A 14,583-nucleotide genomic window follows, 5' to 3' on the forward strand; every position below is an offset into this window, starting at 1 on the left:
TATTTTGGAATGCGACTTTTTTCCATGAGAATTTGAAAATACATGCCCTGAGCCATTTACATAAACATGAGACACTGGAAGATAAAATTAATGCATTTGTATCTCAGGACTCTTGCTATAACCCCAAATATACTACTAGCCATTATTTGTATTTTCAAGTTTCAGTGCAACTCTGTTTGGCAAGAGATTTCATTTAAGTCTTTCTTTTTTCCCTCTGAAAGCTTTTCTGATATAAGATTTAAGATTAAGGTGAATCAATGGCCTTCATTGCTTTTTATTTTCTTCCCAATCATGAGCATCCACACAGGAGAATAAGAGGTGAACTTGAAGAAGCCAGCCTGCAGCCTTTCCATTCTTCTCACTTCCCCTGCTTTTCTCTTCCTTTGCCCTCGTTCAGCTTTTGAGATGAAAGTAGGCTATGAGAAAGGATGGTGGATTGTTCCTGGATGAAGTGGAGCCAAGTGACAACACAGCCCATAAAACAATGATGCAGTCCTCTATTTTTGCTACAGTCAAATTGCTTTTCAAGATTTTTGTGTTATAAAAATGCATGGATTTTTAGAAACTATACTTGATTATATAACCTAATCCTCATTCCAACCCTAAAAGCCAGATGTAGGGCAAACAACTATCTAGCTTTTCTTGCTTTTCTGCTTCTTCCCATAAAATAAGAACTTTTGACCTCTCAGAATTCTCAGAAGGGTGAGAAAATAGCTTATTTTTTTTTCCTATCTCTCACTGCTTTCTTTCTATGGGAGAAGATTGCTCTAATTTGTGGTATGACTAGAGCCTAGAGTCTAATGGTCTGGGTTTTCCACTGTATTGAGTTTATGTGTTTATAGTTTAACACACAAAAGTGGTCCCAGAACACTGGGCTTTTAACTTCTTTCTGACTTGCCCTTTGGACTCTGTGTGCTCAATGACTGGTTCTCCTTGCTCCTGGCTCACTTACTGTCCTCACAGCGGTCCAAAGTCTCACCTCAGATGTTCATTAAATCTAGACTTTTTGTCCACTTAGAAACCCAGGGAAAGCTTTTATTATCTCCATGTTCAGACATGGAAAATGTCTCAGAGAGGTTAACAACTGTCCAAAGCCATATAGTTAGTAGATGGAAGAATGAAACTTTGAACCCCATGTACCTGGCTCTAAGAACATACTTTCTTATTCTTACTGTCCCATAACACGTGCCCTGTACTTTTTGGACCAGTACTAAGGCTGCTGCTGCTGCTGCTAAGTCACTTCAGTTGTGTCCAACTCTGTGCAACTCCATAGACAGCAGCCCACCAGGCTCCCCCATCTCTGGGATTCTCCAGGCAAGAACAGTGGAGTGGGTTGCCATTTCCTTCTCCAATGCATGAAAGTGAAAAGTGATAGTGAAGTTGCTCAGTCATGTACTAAGGCTGGGAAGCACCAGAAATCACTTTTCTGATTTCACGGGGTCAACTTGTGTTTATACCTGAGTGTGGAGCCTGTAGAGAAAGCAGTGGCCAGGATACCCAAGTTCTATTTCTGCCTTCCCTCTATGCCTGACTCTCAAGAAACCTAGGATATCATTCATGTCTGGCAGGCTTGTCACATAACTATTCCAGAAATATCAAAAAATTTAGCCTTGTGAGGATCTTCCTGAACTGTGCTGGTTTTCCATCCAAACCTCCTGCCCAACACCTGTTCTGTAAGGGTCCCTCTTTAGCTGGGTACGTAAATGAGAAAATCCAAACCATCTATGGCCTTAAATAAAAAAGCAGATTTCACTTTTTAATAATGGTATAGAGGTTGGAAAGTTTAGGGTAGGTATAATCACTTCATTCCATGGTCTTCAGGAACCAAATACTTCCTATCTTTTTTGTCTACCATCACTCCCTGTCTTTTATGCATTCAGATTGGCTGCTGGAGTCCCAGCTATCATATTCATATCCAGGAAAGAAGAAGGGATGGAGAGCAAAGGAGTTTTCCTAAATAGTCTACCAGTAACTTTTGTTAATATCCCACTGACATCAAGCTACCAGGAAAATGTTTCTTTTTAGCTGAGCATTCTATAACCCAGAAGGAAAACCAGCATTTTATTAGTAGGGAAGAAATACAAAATGGACGTTGGGTTGGCAACTTGCAGTTTTACCATATCTGCAAACACATCTACCTCCCCCACACATACAAGGCTGCCACGTTGTACAGCTCCGGGTGTCATTCACACTGCATGCTGTGAGCACAGGAATTTAAGTATTATCTGCACTCACCTGGCTCAGATACTTTTCTGAATAAGTTTATTTAAATGACACTTTCATACATTCAACATCAGAATTAGTTAAGAATTAGTGATCTTGCGCTTTGGAAGAATTTTTATTAAATGGCTAATTTAAATTTTAAAATACGTAAATGAAACAAGTATTGATAATCTTCAGATAGGACTTCAATATGTTTCCGTATTTCCTGCCATTAGTCAAGAAAATTGGAAGAGACAGAATTCTGGCTCACTCAAAAATTTTCCCAGCCCCTCATGGGCAGCAAGTGATGCTAAAGTCTCTCCTCCTGGTGTCTTACTAAATTTTTGTTCTTTAATCCTTTATATGTATCTATTTACATAGGATCACACATCTCTGTTACACACGTTTTAGTAAAATCATGGAGAAGATAGGACATATCTTAAAGTCATGGTTCTTTGAAGGCCAACAACCATACTGACCAACAAAGGCCCCTCCAAAAAAGAATTACTTTTTCAGAGAGGCAAGAACCCTCTCCTCTGGTTATAAGGCTTAAGCTATTTTTTAAAAAATCGTGGTATATTATCATATGTGAAACAGATCGCCAGTCCAGGTTCAATGCATGAGACAGGGTGCTCAGGGCTGGTGCACTGGGATGACCCAGAGGGATGGGATGGGGCGGGAGGTGGGAGGGGGGCTCAGGATGGAAAACACATGTACACCCGTGGCAGATTCATGTTAATGTATGGCAAAAACCACTACAATATTGTAAGTAATTAGCCTCCAATTAAAATAAATACATTTTTAAAAATAATATAATAAAATAAAAATAAAACAACAACGACGCAATTCTGGTGATGCTTGTTGCCATGGGGCATAAGGACAACCAGCCAAAGAGAATGGAATTGATGAAGGAGATGTAGAAGAGAGAGAATGTGCTGAGGGGATACAAGTCCCTGGAGTTCTTTCCTATCCTTCAAGGATAGGAACCCATATTTTCCTCGAGTCAGAGATAAGAAGAGCCTTCTGTCATGGAAAGGTGGTTATGCAACTCTGACCAGGTTTATAAGATCACAGATGTGATATATAATGGAGTGTCAGCAGGGACTGAGGGTATTTTCACTCTTCTGGGAGAGGATGTTTTCAACTCAGAGCATAGCCGTGAGAATTATAACCAAACCTGAAATTGGAGGCCCCATTCTTAACACTAAGGAGTTTCTTGAGCCTTCAGCAGCAACACCACATCTCTGAGTGGGTGGAAAGTTGCATACACTTTGCCCAAGCATTATATCAAGGAGCAATAAAAGTCACAGATTAACTGATTCTCCTTCATAAAAACACAGCAAGTTTCAGCATCTTCCCTCACCGATGCTATTTTCAATAAAAAGTTGCATTGTGTTATGGCTTTTGCTTCACTCCGCTATAGTTTCTTTTACCTCACAACCAGCTACTAATAAGTAATAAAATAAGCAAAGGTAGGCAACAGGAAGAGACGCAGAGAAGTAAATGACATGGATAACCCAAAATAACATGGACTTTCCCTGAATAATCCAAAGCTGCCAACTCGCAAAACTATGATGTATCCCAAACAGTCCTTTGCTTTATTAAAGGCTGCAAACTCTACAGTAATTACCTAATCAGTAAGCATGACCCTTGTATTGAGGAGCTCTGCAGTTTTCAGACAGAGAAATGAGAAATAGAGTCAGTGAAGAAATTCCTTTATTAAGAAATCCTTGCATGTTCAGTTCAGTCGCTCAGTTGTGTCCGACTCTTTGCGAGAATCCCATGAATCACAGCACGCCAGGCCTCCCTGTCCATCACCAACTCCTGGAGTTCACTCAGACTCACATCCATCAAGTCAGTGATGCCATCCAGCCATCTCATCCTCTGTTGTCCTCTTCTCCTCCTGCCCTCAACCCCTCCCAGCATCAGAGTCTTTTCCAATGAGTCAACTCTTTGCATGAGGTGGCCAAAGTACTGGAGTTTCAGCTTCAGCATCATTCCCTCCAAAGAAATCCCAGGGCTGATTTCTTTAGAATGGACTGGTTGGATCTCCTTGCAGTCCAAGCGACTCTCAAGAGTCTTCTCCAACACCACAGTTCAAAAGCATCAATTCTTCAGCACTCAGCTTTCTTCACAGTCCAATTCTCACATCCATACATGACCACTGGAAAAACCATAGCCTTGACTAGACGGACCTTTGTTGGCAAAGTAATGTCTCTGCTTTTCAATATGCTATCTAGGTTGGTCATAACTTTTCTTCCAAGGAGTAAGCATCTTTTAAATTCATGACTGCAGTCACCATCTGCAGTGATCTTGGAGCCCAGAAAAATAAAGTGTGACATTGTTTCCACTGTTTCCCCATCTACTTGCCGTGAAGTGATGGGACCGGATGCCATGATCTTAGTTTTCTGAATGTTGAGCTTTAAGCCAACTTTTTCACTCTCCTCTTTCGCTTTCATCAAGAGGCCTTTTAGTTCCTCTTCACTTTCTGCCATAAGGGTGGTGTCATCTGCATATCTGAGGTTATTGATATTTCTCCCGGCAATCTTCATTCCAGCTTGTGCTTCTTCCAGTCCAGCATTTCTCATGATGTACTCTGCATAGAAGTTAAATAAGCAGGGTGACAATATACAGCCTTGACGTACTCCTTTCCCTACTTGGAACCAGTCTGTTGTTCCATGTCCAGTTCTAACTGTTGCTTCCTGACCTGCATACAGGTTTCTCAAGAGGCAGGTCAGGTGGTCTGGTATTCCCATCTCTCTCAGAATTTTCCACAGTTTATTGTGATCCATACAGTCAAAGGCTTTGGCATAGTCAACAAAGCAGAAATAAATGTTTTTCTGGAACTCTCTTGCTTTTTCGATGATCCAGCAGATGTTGGCAGTTTGATCTCTGGTTCCTCTGCCTTTTCTAAAACCAGCTTGAACATCAGGAAGTTCACAGTTCACGTATTGCTGAAGCCTGGCTTGGAGAATTTTGAGCATTACTTTACTAGCGTGTGAGATGAGTGCAATTGTGCAGTAATTTGAGCATTCTTTGGCATTGCCTTTCTTTGGGATTGGAATGAAAACGGACCTTTTCCAGTCCTGTGGCCACTGCATAGCTCACAATGAACTTTCACATTCATTGTCTTATATCTTCCAGGAATACTATAAGAAAGTTAGAAGAGCAAGGTTAGTCACTTTCAGTGGATGGGAAAGCTCAGACTCAGAGAGGTCTGTCCTATGGTCAGGCCAAGATTACACTTATGGAATGAGTTAGAGGTGGGACTTCACAAACCAGCATCTGTATTCCTACTTTAGAACTCTTTTTTATTAAAGGGCCCTATAGACCACTCCATTTTTCCCTTGATCATTAGTTTACCCAAGGCTTTTATAAAATACCTGTAAATCAAAATAAAATGCATAGGAATTACTCAAAACCAATAGCTTGGAGACTGAATATTGAAAATATTTTAGAACGTATTTTTCCCTTAGTTTTTGTTGCATAACTAATAACAGTAATTATTAACATAAAAGAATGCTGGGCACTTCTTATGTTCTTTATACATATTAATTTATTTAATCATCATAATAATCCTTTGAAGAAGGTATTGTTATTATTGTTATTATCCTTATTTTTGGAATAAAGAAACTAAGGAACAGAAGGGATAGAAAACTTGCTTATTGGTACCTTGCTACTGTTTGTGATTCAAGCTTATGCTCATACTTACAATATATAAATACTTCCCACAACAACACACATGTACATACTCACATATATATGTATATAAACACATAAATTTTAGATCATGTTCTATAATTATTTGGAAGCTTCTGTTTGCATTTATCTATATTTATTGCATATTTTCACATTATTAACATACAATAAAATGTGTATATATATAGATTTTAGATTTATTATGGTATCTTGGACTTCTCTTATTAATAAACATTTAATTTGCTTCTACTTTTTCCTTATAAATAAAAATGAACATTCTTAAACATAGGCCCCTGTATCCAGCTGATTATTTTCTTAAGATAAATGCTTAGCCCCTGATTAAAGTTTGATTCATTTCCTTCCAATACTTTTTTAAAGAGAGTATTAAATCATTTATTGATTACACATTATAATGGATGATACCCAAGCTTCATTCCCATCTATAACTTTATCTGGTAACATAATTCAATTTAGATATATTTCATAGGATGTGCCAACAATCATTAATAACCGAAAAAAAAAAAAAAAAAAACCTCCATGACTTTGCATGGATGATCCTTTTAATGGTAAACTCCAGGTCACAACACAGTAATTGTTAGTTCAACTACACCAAGGTTCTGAAGACAATAGCTTCTCAACCAAAACTGGTTGTAAATAAATTTCAAATGGAACTTGGCATCACCCTGAAGAAATTCTAACATTACACTGTTGGGGTAGTTTACCAAAATGGCTTCAGAGTAGACTAACTTTACACAGCACATTAGGAAAAAAAAAAAAGTCATTTATTCAGCATCATGATCAGACTATTACATTTAGCAATCAACAGCATGGGTGCAAAAAAAAAAAAAAAAAAGAAAAACAACTACATTAAAACCCTTTGTTGGAATGCTTTACACTGTCCACAGAACAGAAACTAAAATAACCTGTTATACAATTAGTCACAAGTACAGTCCTGGAGTTTTTTGCCCAAACACATGAGTATTGTCTAAAACATGTCTTCTTTGTAGCAGCAAGGTCCTCCTACCACTGTTGGTGGAGTTCACAAATCTGTTTTAACCTTTAGCTTCCCTGTCACTTCCCTGACCCTCCTCTCCTGCTAAGCTTTTTTCCTAGCAGTAATTAAAACCTTTGGCCACTGCCATAGCTACTGCTGCTGCTGGAACCACCATAGCCACCTTGGTTTTGTGGTTTGACAAAGTATTGGCCTCTACCACCATAGGGGCCAGAACTTCTGCCTCCAAAGTTTCCTCCTTTCATGGGTCTAAAATTGGAAGATTGATTGCCGTAATTGCCAAAATCACTGTAGCTTCCGCCACCTCCAAAATTGCTTCCATCATTACCAAATCCATCATAACCATCCCCACTGGCACCATATCCATCACCATTATGGCTGCCATCAAAGCCATCTCGACCACTGAAGTTTCCTCCATGACCAAAGTTGTCATTCCCACCGAAACCACCTCCACGACCACCACCAAAGTTTCCAGAACTACTTCGACCTCTCTGGCTGGATGAAGCACTAGCCATCTCTTGCTTAGACAGAGCTTCTCTCACTTCACAGTTGTGGCCATTCACAGTGTGGTATTTTCTGAATGACAGTCTTGTCTATAGAGTCATGGCCATCAAAAGTTACAAAAGCAATGGCTCTCTTTTTGCCATTGCCTCAGTCAGTCATGATTTCAATCACTTCAATTTTCCTATACCCTTCAAAATAATCTCTCAGGTGATGTTCTTCATGTCTTCTTTAATGCCACCAATAAAACTCTTTTTCACAGTTAAGTGGGCACCAGGTCTTTGGAGTCTTCTCTTGAGACAGCTCTCTTTGGTTCCATGACTCTTCCGTCCACCTTGTGTGGCCTTGCATTCATGGCTGTCTTCACCTTTTCCACCGTGGCATATGTGACAAACCTGAAGCCTCTGGAGCACTTGGTGTTTGGATCCCTCACTACCACACAGTCTGTGAGAGTTCTCCACTGCTCAAAATGGCTCCTCAAACTCTCATCGGTTGTTTCAAAGCTCAGTCCTTGGATGAAGAGCTTCCAAAGCTGTTTGGGCTCTTTGGGAGACTCTGACTTAGACGTGTGGAGAAGGTGATGGCACCCTACTCCAGCACTCTTGCCTGGAAAATCCCATGGATGGAGGAGCCTGGTAGGTTGCAGTCCATGGGGTCGCTGAGGGTCAGACACGACTGAGCGACTACACTTTCACTTTTCACTTTCATGCACTGGAGAAGAAAATGGCAACCCACTCCAGTGTTCTTGCCTGCAGAATCCCAGGGATGGGGGAGCCTGGTGGGCTGCCGTCTATAGGGTCACACAGAGTCGGACACGACTGAAGTGACTTAGCAGCAGCAGACTTAGACGTGATGGCAGTGGACAAGGGGGAAAGACTTCAAAGATGCTTTCCTGGCTGTGTCCACGGGCAGAAAATCACCTTCCAATAATTTTTATTTGCGTATGTACATGGTTGAGGTCAAACTGTACCTTGAATTTTTTATCCTACTTTCTAATTTACCAACATTTTATAATAATCATTTTTCCATTTTATTTAAAAATTCTATGTGTTAATACAACAAAAGCTAGACAATAAAAAGACAGTAAAGGAGGCAATGAGACATGAAAAGAAGGTGTCTGTGACAGTGACTTGCTCCCAGTTTTCCTCCCTCAAATCTGCCCTCCACACCACAGCTATTTATCTCTCTAATGTTAAAGCTATCATGATATCCCTTTGCTTACAATTCCCAGTGGCTCCTGCTTCCTATAGACATTATCCTAGTTCCTCTGCAGGGCACACCATGTTCCATATGAGTCAGCTATACTTCAGGCTTGGAGGCCTTGAAGAAACATTTAAGGCTCCCTCCCACACTGTTTCCCATACCCTAGTTTTTCTTTCTTTTTTTTTTTTCTTGAGGTTTAATTGGAATATAACATTATATTAGTTCCATGTATACAAAGTAGTGATTGAACATTTTTATATATTTCAAAATGATCACCACAATAAGTCTAATTAACATTCAACACTGCATACAGTTTAAAAGGGCTTCCCTGGTGGCTCAGCTGGTAAAGAATCCACCTGCAGTACAGGAGACCTAGATTCCAACCCTGGGTTGGGAAGAGCTCCTGGAGAAGGGAAAGGCTACTCACTCTAATATTCTGGCCTGGAGAATCAGTCCAGGGTCACACAGAGTTGGACACAACTGAGCGACTTTCACTTTCACTTTCTATTGTTTACAAACAGTTGATGTGTATGTAATGAGGACTTTTATGATCTACTCTGTTAGCAACTTTCAAATATTCAATACAATATTGTTCACCATGGTCACCATGCTATACATTACCTCCTCATGACTTATTTTATAACTGGACGTTTGTACCTTTTGATACCTTTTGCCATTTTACTCACCCCTACCCCAGTCCATACTTCACCTCCCCATTGTAGGCAACTGACAATCTCTTCTCTGTATCCATGAGCTTGTTTTTTCAAATTCTAATTCCACATGTAAGTAAGAATATGTGGTATTTTTCTTTCTGACTTATTTCACTTTGCATTATGCCCTCAAGTTTCATCCTCACAAATGGCAAGATTTTGTTCTTTTTTATATCTAAATAGTATTTAGACAGAGAAGGCAATGGCACCCCGACTCCAGTGCTCTTGCCTGGAAAAATCCCATGGATGGAGGAGCCTGGTGGGCTGCAGTCCATGGGGATGCCAAGAGTCAGACACGACTGAGCGACTTCACTTTCACTTTTCACTTTCATGCATTGGAGAAGGAAATGGCAACCCACTCCACTGTTCTTGCCTGGAGAATCCCAGGGATGATGGAGCCTGGTGGGCTGCCGTCTATGGAGTCGCACAGAGTCGGACATGACTGAAGTGACTTAGCAGTAGCAGTATTTAGACATAAAATAAATAAAACACCCATACCCTAGTTTTTGATAGTCCTTTTTTCTGGAATGCTTTCTCTTTCCTTTCCCCCCAGATTAACCTGTTAAAGAATCAACAGTTTAATTATTTAAGCTTCTACTCAGAAATTGTTTCCTCCAGGAAGAATTTTTCCTTGGACTTCACCACACTCTGTGCTGGATATCTGAGCCCAATCTGTGGCATTACATGACACCCTGGAACAAGAAAAAAATTGGGGGAATAAATGCATTCAGGGATAAGGCCAGCCTAGACATTACATTTGAATATTCCCCAGCCTTGCTTTATAGAGTCGAATAGGAATCTCGGAACAGAATTTCCCTGGATCATGAGATCCCTGGGGGAGGGCAGCTTGTGACTGTCTCTCTTTTTCCATCTCTCCCAATAGCTTGCCAGGTTTCCTGCTACAGAAGTCAGTCTGTGTCTTAGAAGAGTTTTCAAAAAGTTTTCTTTTCCCCCCCCCCCCCATACAGTTGTGATCACCAATAGTTTTCTTTAGCTTCTGGATTAGATTAGTAAGAAAAATTCCCTGCATGTTAATACTACTTTTATTAGTTCTCTATTCCTTAGTATGAATGAGGGTCTGAAAGAAGGATTCAGTGAAGGAAGAGAAAACGGAACATACTGAAATTTGCCGAAGTCCTTTCTTGACTACATCTCACCCTCAGAGTTGTAACCACCAACCCCAAGAGGGTGAGCCTGGGGATCTGGACCTACAAACCCACCAGTACTTCTACTAGGCCATAAGAGCAATTCCTACACGTTTGCTTTCACTTTCTGCTAAAGCAGCTAGCCAGCACCCACTGGGGCCTGATGTGGCTGTCTAAGCCCCATTCCTCCTCATTTAGAGATCATGCAGGGACTATTTTTGTACCCTACTCTGATATCTGGACATCTCCAAATGTGGTTTGAAAAATTCCTGTTGCCTGAGGATTTGCTGCCTATGGAGGATGCAGCAGCTAAAATCATAAGTAATGTATCTGCCACTCTCTGACTCCTTTGTAACTAAGTTAAGTCACTTATTTAAGCAATCTCTGCCTCTTTATGAATGCGACAGGGTCCATCTATAGCTATTGTTTACCTTAATGTCTTGTTCAAAATCAAGGTAGCCTGTTGCAGACATTATCTCCAGTCCATTTAATGCAGTTTTTTTTTTTTTGGGGGGGGGGGTTGGTGGGGGGGGGGGGCGGGCGGGGAGGTGTTGGGGGAATCTCTTCATGAGACAGCTTACTGAAACCGGCAACCAAAATAGCTTAGCTCTCGAAGCAAATATCATACCATTAACAGAAGGAACTGGGACCAGAAGCCAGGCTAGGAATTAAGGTTGCTGGGGTGGTATTCTGCTTTCTTATACAAGCAGTGGTGTTTTTGATTAAAATCATTTCACCAATGAGTTTCAATTTCTTCCTAAATTAGAAAACTGGTGCCTCCTTCCTTCTTCCAGAGGCTGATGAAGCGCAGTTGACAAATATCCCCAAGGCTTTGGAGTTACGTAGTTGCTTTTTCTAGCAGCATCTCTTTCTCAGTAAGATTCTCAGAGGCTCAGTGTGGCTCAGGTAAAAATTGCCTTTCATCTATTTCTTCCTTGCTTTCCAGATAATCTGTGGCTAAAATGAGCAATGCTTAGTTCAGTAAAAAATATTGTTACAGCGGCAGCCATGGAAACGGTGTTTGAGCAGCTTCCCCTTCAGGGAGCTGACTTTTGTGGGATATGCTTTCTTGCTGATTAAATGAAACAACTCACTGCTTTTGAAGCTGAGGTCTGAAATTAGTTAAGAGTATGGGCAAATCTTCCAAAAGAACCATCCCCCACATTTCTCCTCTTTCTTTCCATTAAAGAAAGAGGAAAGTATATCTCAAATTAGGTGTCAGATTTTGCTTTGAATAGAGTATAGGAAGATGACCCATCATCTTACGTTTGAGTTGTCTTTTCACAGAAATCATGGATAATGCTATTAATGCTGATGCCTTTCTCATATATCTTCTTATAGTTTACCAAAAATGCTTTCCTGTGTGCTGAAATGCCACTGAAGTCTTATGATCACTGGAGAAGACAGAGAGAGCATAATGAGGAAATTCCTGATCAGACAAAGAAAGAGGTTTAGCCATTCTAGCCAACATGGCAAGTAATTAGAGGAGATGGGATGAAAATTCTCGCACCTCTGATTGCATTATTCTTTTACATTCGCTGGCCAATCTCCTTGTGCCTGAGGTAGTGAATTCAAGCAGCCAAGGTCAGACTCACATCCAGTTGAGTCTGCATTTGGTAAACTTTCAGCTTTGCCTTTGTCAACTTCCCTGACTAGCAGGGTCTCCCCTGCTTCAGACAGCAGAGCCCTCCGGATGCTCCCTGGGAAGAAGTCTGCATTTGAATTCCACTTTCTGATCTGTCTGCCTTCCCTCCAAAGGACCCTTCCTCTGGGTCCTTATTTTCCTCCAGTTTCCATCATCTTAATTCATCAGTTCTCATGCTTTTCTTTATGGTCTCTGTTCTCCTGGCAACTTCTCTGAGAAGTTTATTTTTCTAAATGTGTTTATAGGGCTAATGAATTAATGAGCACCAGGACAGGGGCACTTCTTTTTAACAGACTCTAATTACTTTGGTTCTAGTAAAGGGATCCTTCACATAACTTTGGCCAACCCAGGAAAGATCAGGAGCCAGGTTCCAAAGTCTTCCTCTGTGGCCACAGTGGAGATTGAAGGAAGGGTGATGATTTTAGGGAGAAGGAGGGCAATAAACTATTCCTGTGAGAAATTGTTTCTTTTTGCCTTTTAGTAGAGCATCCTTAGGAAATTGTAGTTCATATTATTTGAAGGATTTAAGCCTTTACTGCCACTATGAATTATCATAGGTTTCTCCCCCTTCTCCATTCTACCTCCCCAATCCTAAATGTTCCAGTAGTTCCCCAAGAGGCTCAGGGCCAGAGCAGGGTTCCTGATCACTGCAGTCCTTGAAGTCAGACATAGCTGGCTCCTTCTCTCCCTCCGGTGCCAGACCAGAGATTCATCACTGATTCTCATCCCGCGATCCACATGCCACTTTATGAGGTGGGAACAGGGACAAACTCATCACAGTGTGGTTTCCTTGGCCCAACAAGCATCCAACCCTGCACACTAAGTTTTGTTCCCACTTTATGTAAGAGATAAAATGATGATTATTTGCTTATTTGCTGAGCTTTCAAACTCTGTGTCCTTATCAAATGCTCCCATGGAGCAGAGGGTTCTTTGTCCTCAGCAGTGTTGGAGGCCAGCTGGATTGTGGACGTCCTCTTAGGTATATGATGCATTCACAGCTGCAGGAGAAGATGTGTCAGGCCAGCAATAATGCACAACTGTCATTGCGCATTACCAGTCGTCAGAGAAAACAGCCACACACATGACTTGCATTTCTGTGTCAGAAACTGTTTATCCTGAGTCTATGAGCTTAATGGCTTCCTCTTCCATGAAATCTCCCCAGTGTCGCTTCCACACTCCTCTCTATTTTCCTCTGGGTTCTCACAGTATCCCATGCTCGGCTCTAACGCCTCTTCAAACTGTCTTGTATTTACCCTTGTTTTTAGCTTCCTCCTGAGAGAAACATATACTAATGCATCTGTTAAATGAGTTTAGACTAAAAGTTTATATGAAAAGTCAGATGAAAAATACATCTCATTTTACAAATTAATTCTCATCAGCCAAAAGTGTCTGACGAGAAACAGACTGTGAAGCGTAATTGTTGCTGTTGTCGTTGTTTTGGTCGCTAAGTCTTGTCCAACAGTTGCAAAGAGAATAAAGAAATCATTGTTTAGAGGCCAGTCTCGACTCAGGTGGGAGGACTACTGATTCCTGCGCTGCTTGTTGATGCAGAGTAAGCTCCTAGAAAGCAGCTAGTTGCTGCTGACAGCTGAGTACAGCCACCTAGACCGGACAGCCCAACCAGGAGAGAGGCCTCAATTAGGGGGTGAAAGCTGAGGAGCATCATAAAGACAAGGCCTGAATAAAATGTAAGCCCGCCTGAACCCTGTGTTGAACCAAAATTGTATCCATTCACAAAGATGGGCTTTTTCTTATATACTTGTTTTAAATCTGCATCAATGCACAGAGACTCGGGCTGTCAAGGAACTAGACACCTCAGAGATGCTTTCTCCCCACAGACTTCTCTTACCAGCACAGTTTTTCTTGGTCTCCTGCTCACCTTCATACACACCTCTGACCCAGTTCTGTCCACACCTGACATGCACACTCATTCAGTTGCTTTTTCCTTTCTTTGATTTGATTTCTACCAGATCTGTGAGGATTCTTCTGATGCATCTGGGTGTCAGCTCTGCTTGCATTAGAAAGAGTTAAGAGAGAATATAAGGGATAGCAAAAGAAATTTGGAGACAATATGGAAATTAAAGGAATTAAGTAACTTCAGTAGAATTATGAATTTCATATACATTGGGCTTAACTTAACTACCACAGGAAAACAATCATATGGATTTGAAACTACAGGGGAAATACTTGAAAACAGTTACTCTCAGATATTTGAGCACTGATATAAGCAATAGTATGGACTTCCCTGGTGGCTGAGATGGTAAAGCATCTCCCTACAATGCGGGAGACCAGGATTCAGTCCCTGGGTTGGGAAGATATCATGGAGAAGGAAATGGCAACCCACTCCAGTATTCTTGCCTGGAAAATCCCACGGATGGAGGAACCTGGTAGGCTACAGTCCATGGCGTCGCAAAGAGTTGGACACAACTGAGCGACTTCACTTTCACTCTCTATAAGCAATGAATG

At 41.0% G+C, this 14,583-nt stretch overlaps 1 pseudogene; it reads right to left on the reverse strand.

Annotated features, from left to right (window-relative positions):
• Positions 1-7,020: 7,020 nt before the first annotated feature.
• Positions 7,021-10,198, reverse strand: LOC138421179 (heterogeneous nuclear ribonucleoprotein A1-like; annotated as a pseudogene).
• Positions 10,199-14,583: the final 4,385 nt, after the last annotated feature.

The sequence above is a fragment of the Ovis canadensis genome, chromosome 15, assembly GCF_042477335.2.
Source record: "Ovis canadensis isolate MfBH-ARS-UI-01 breed Bighorn chromosome 15, ARS-UI_OviCan_v2, whole genome shotgun sequence".
In the NCBI taxonomy this organism is placed as follows: domain Eukaryota; kingdom Metazoa; phylum Chordata; class Mammalia; order Artiodactyla; family Bovidae; genus Ovis; species Ovis canadensis.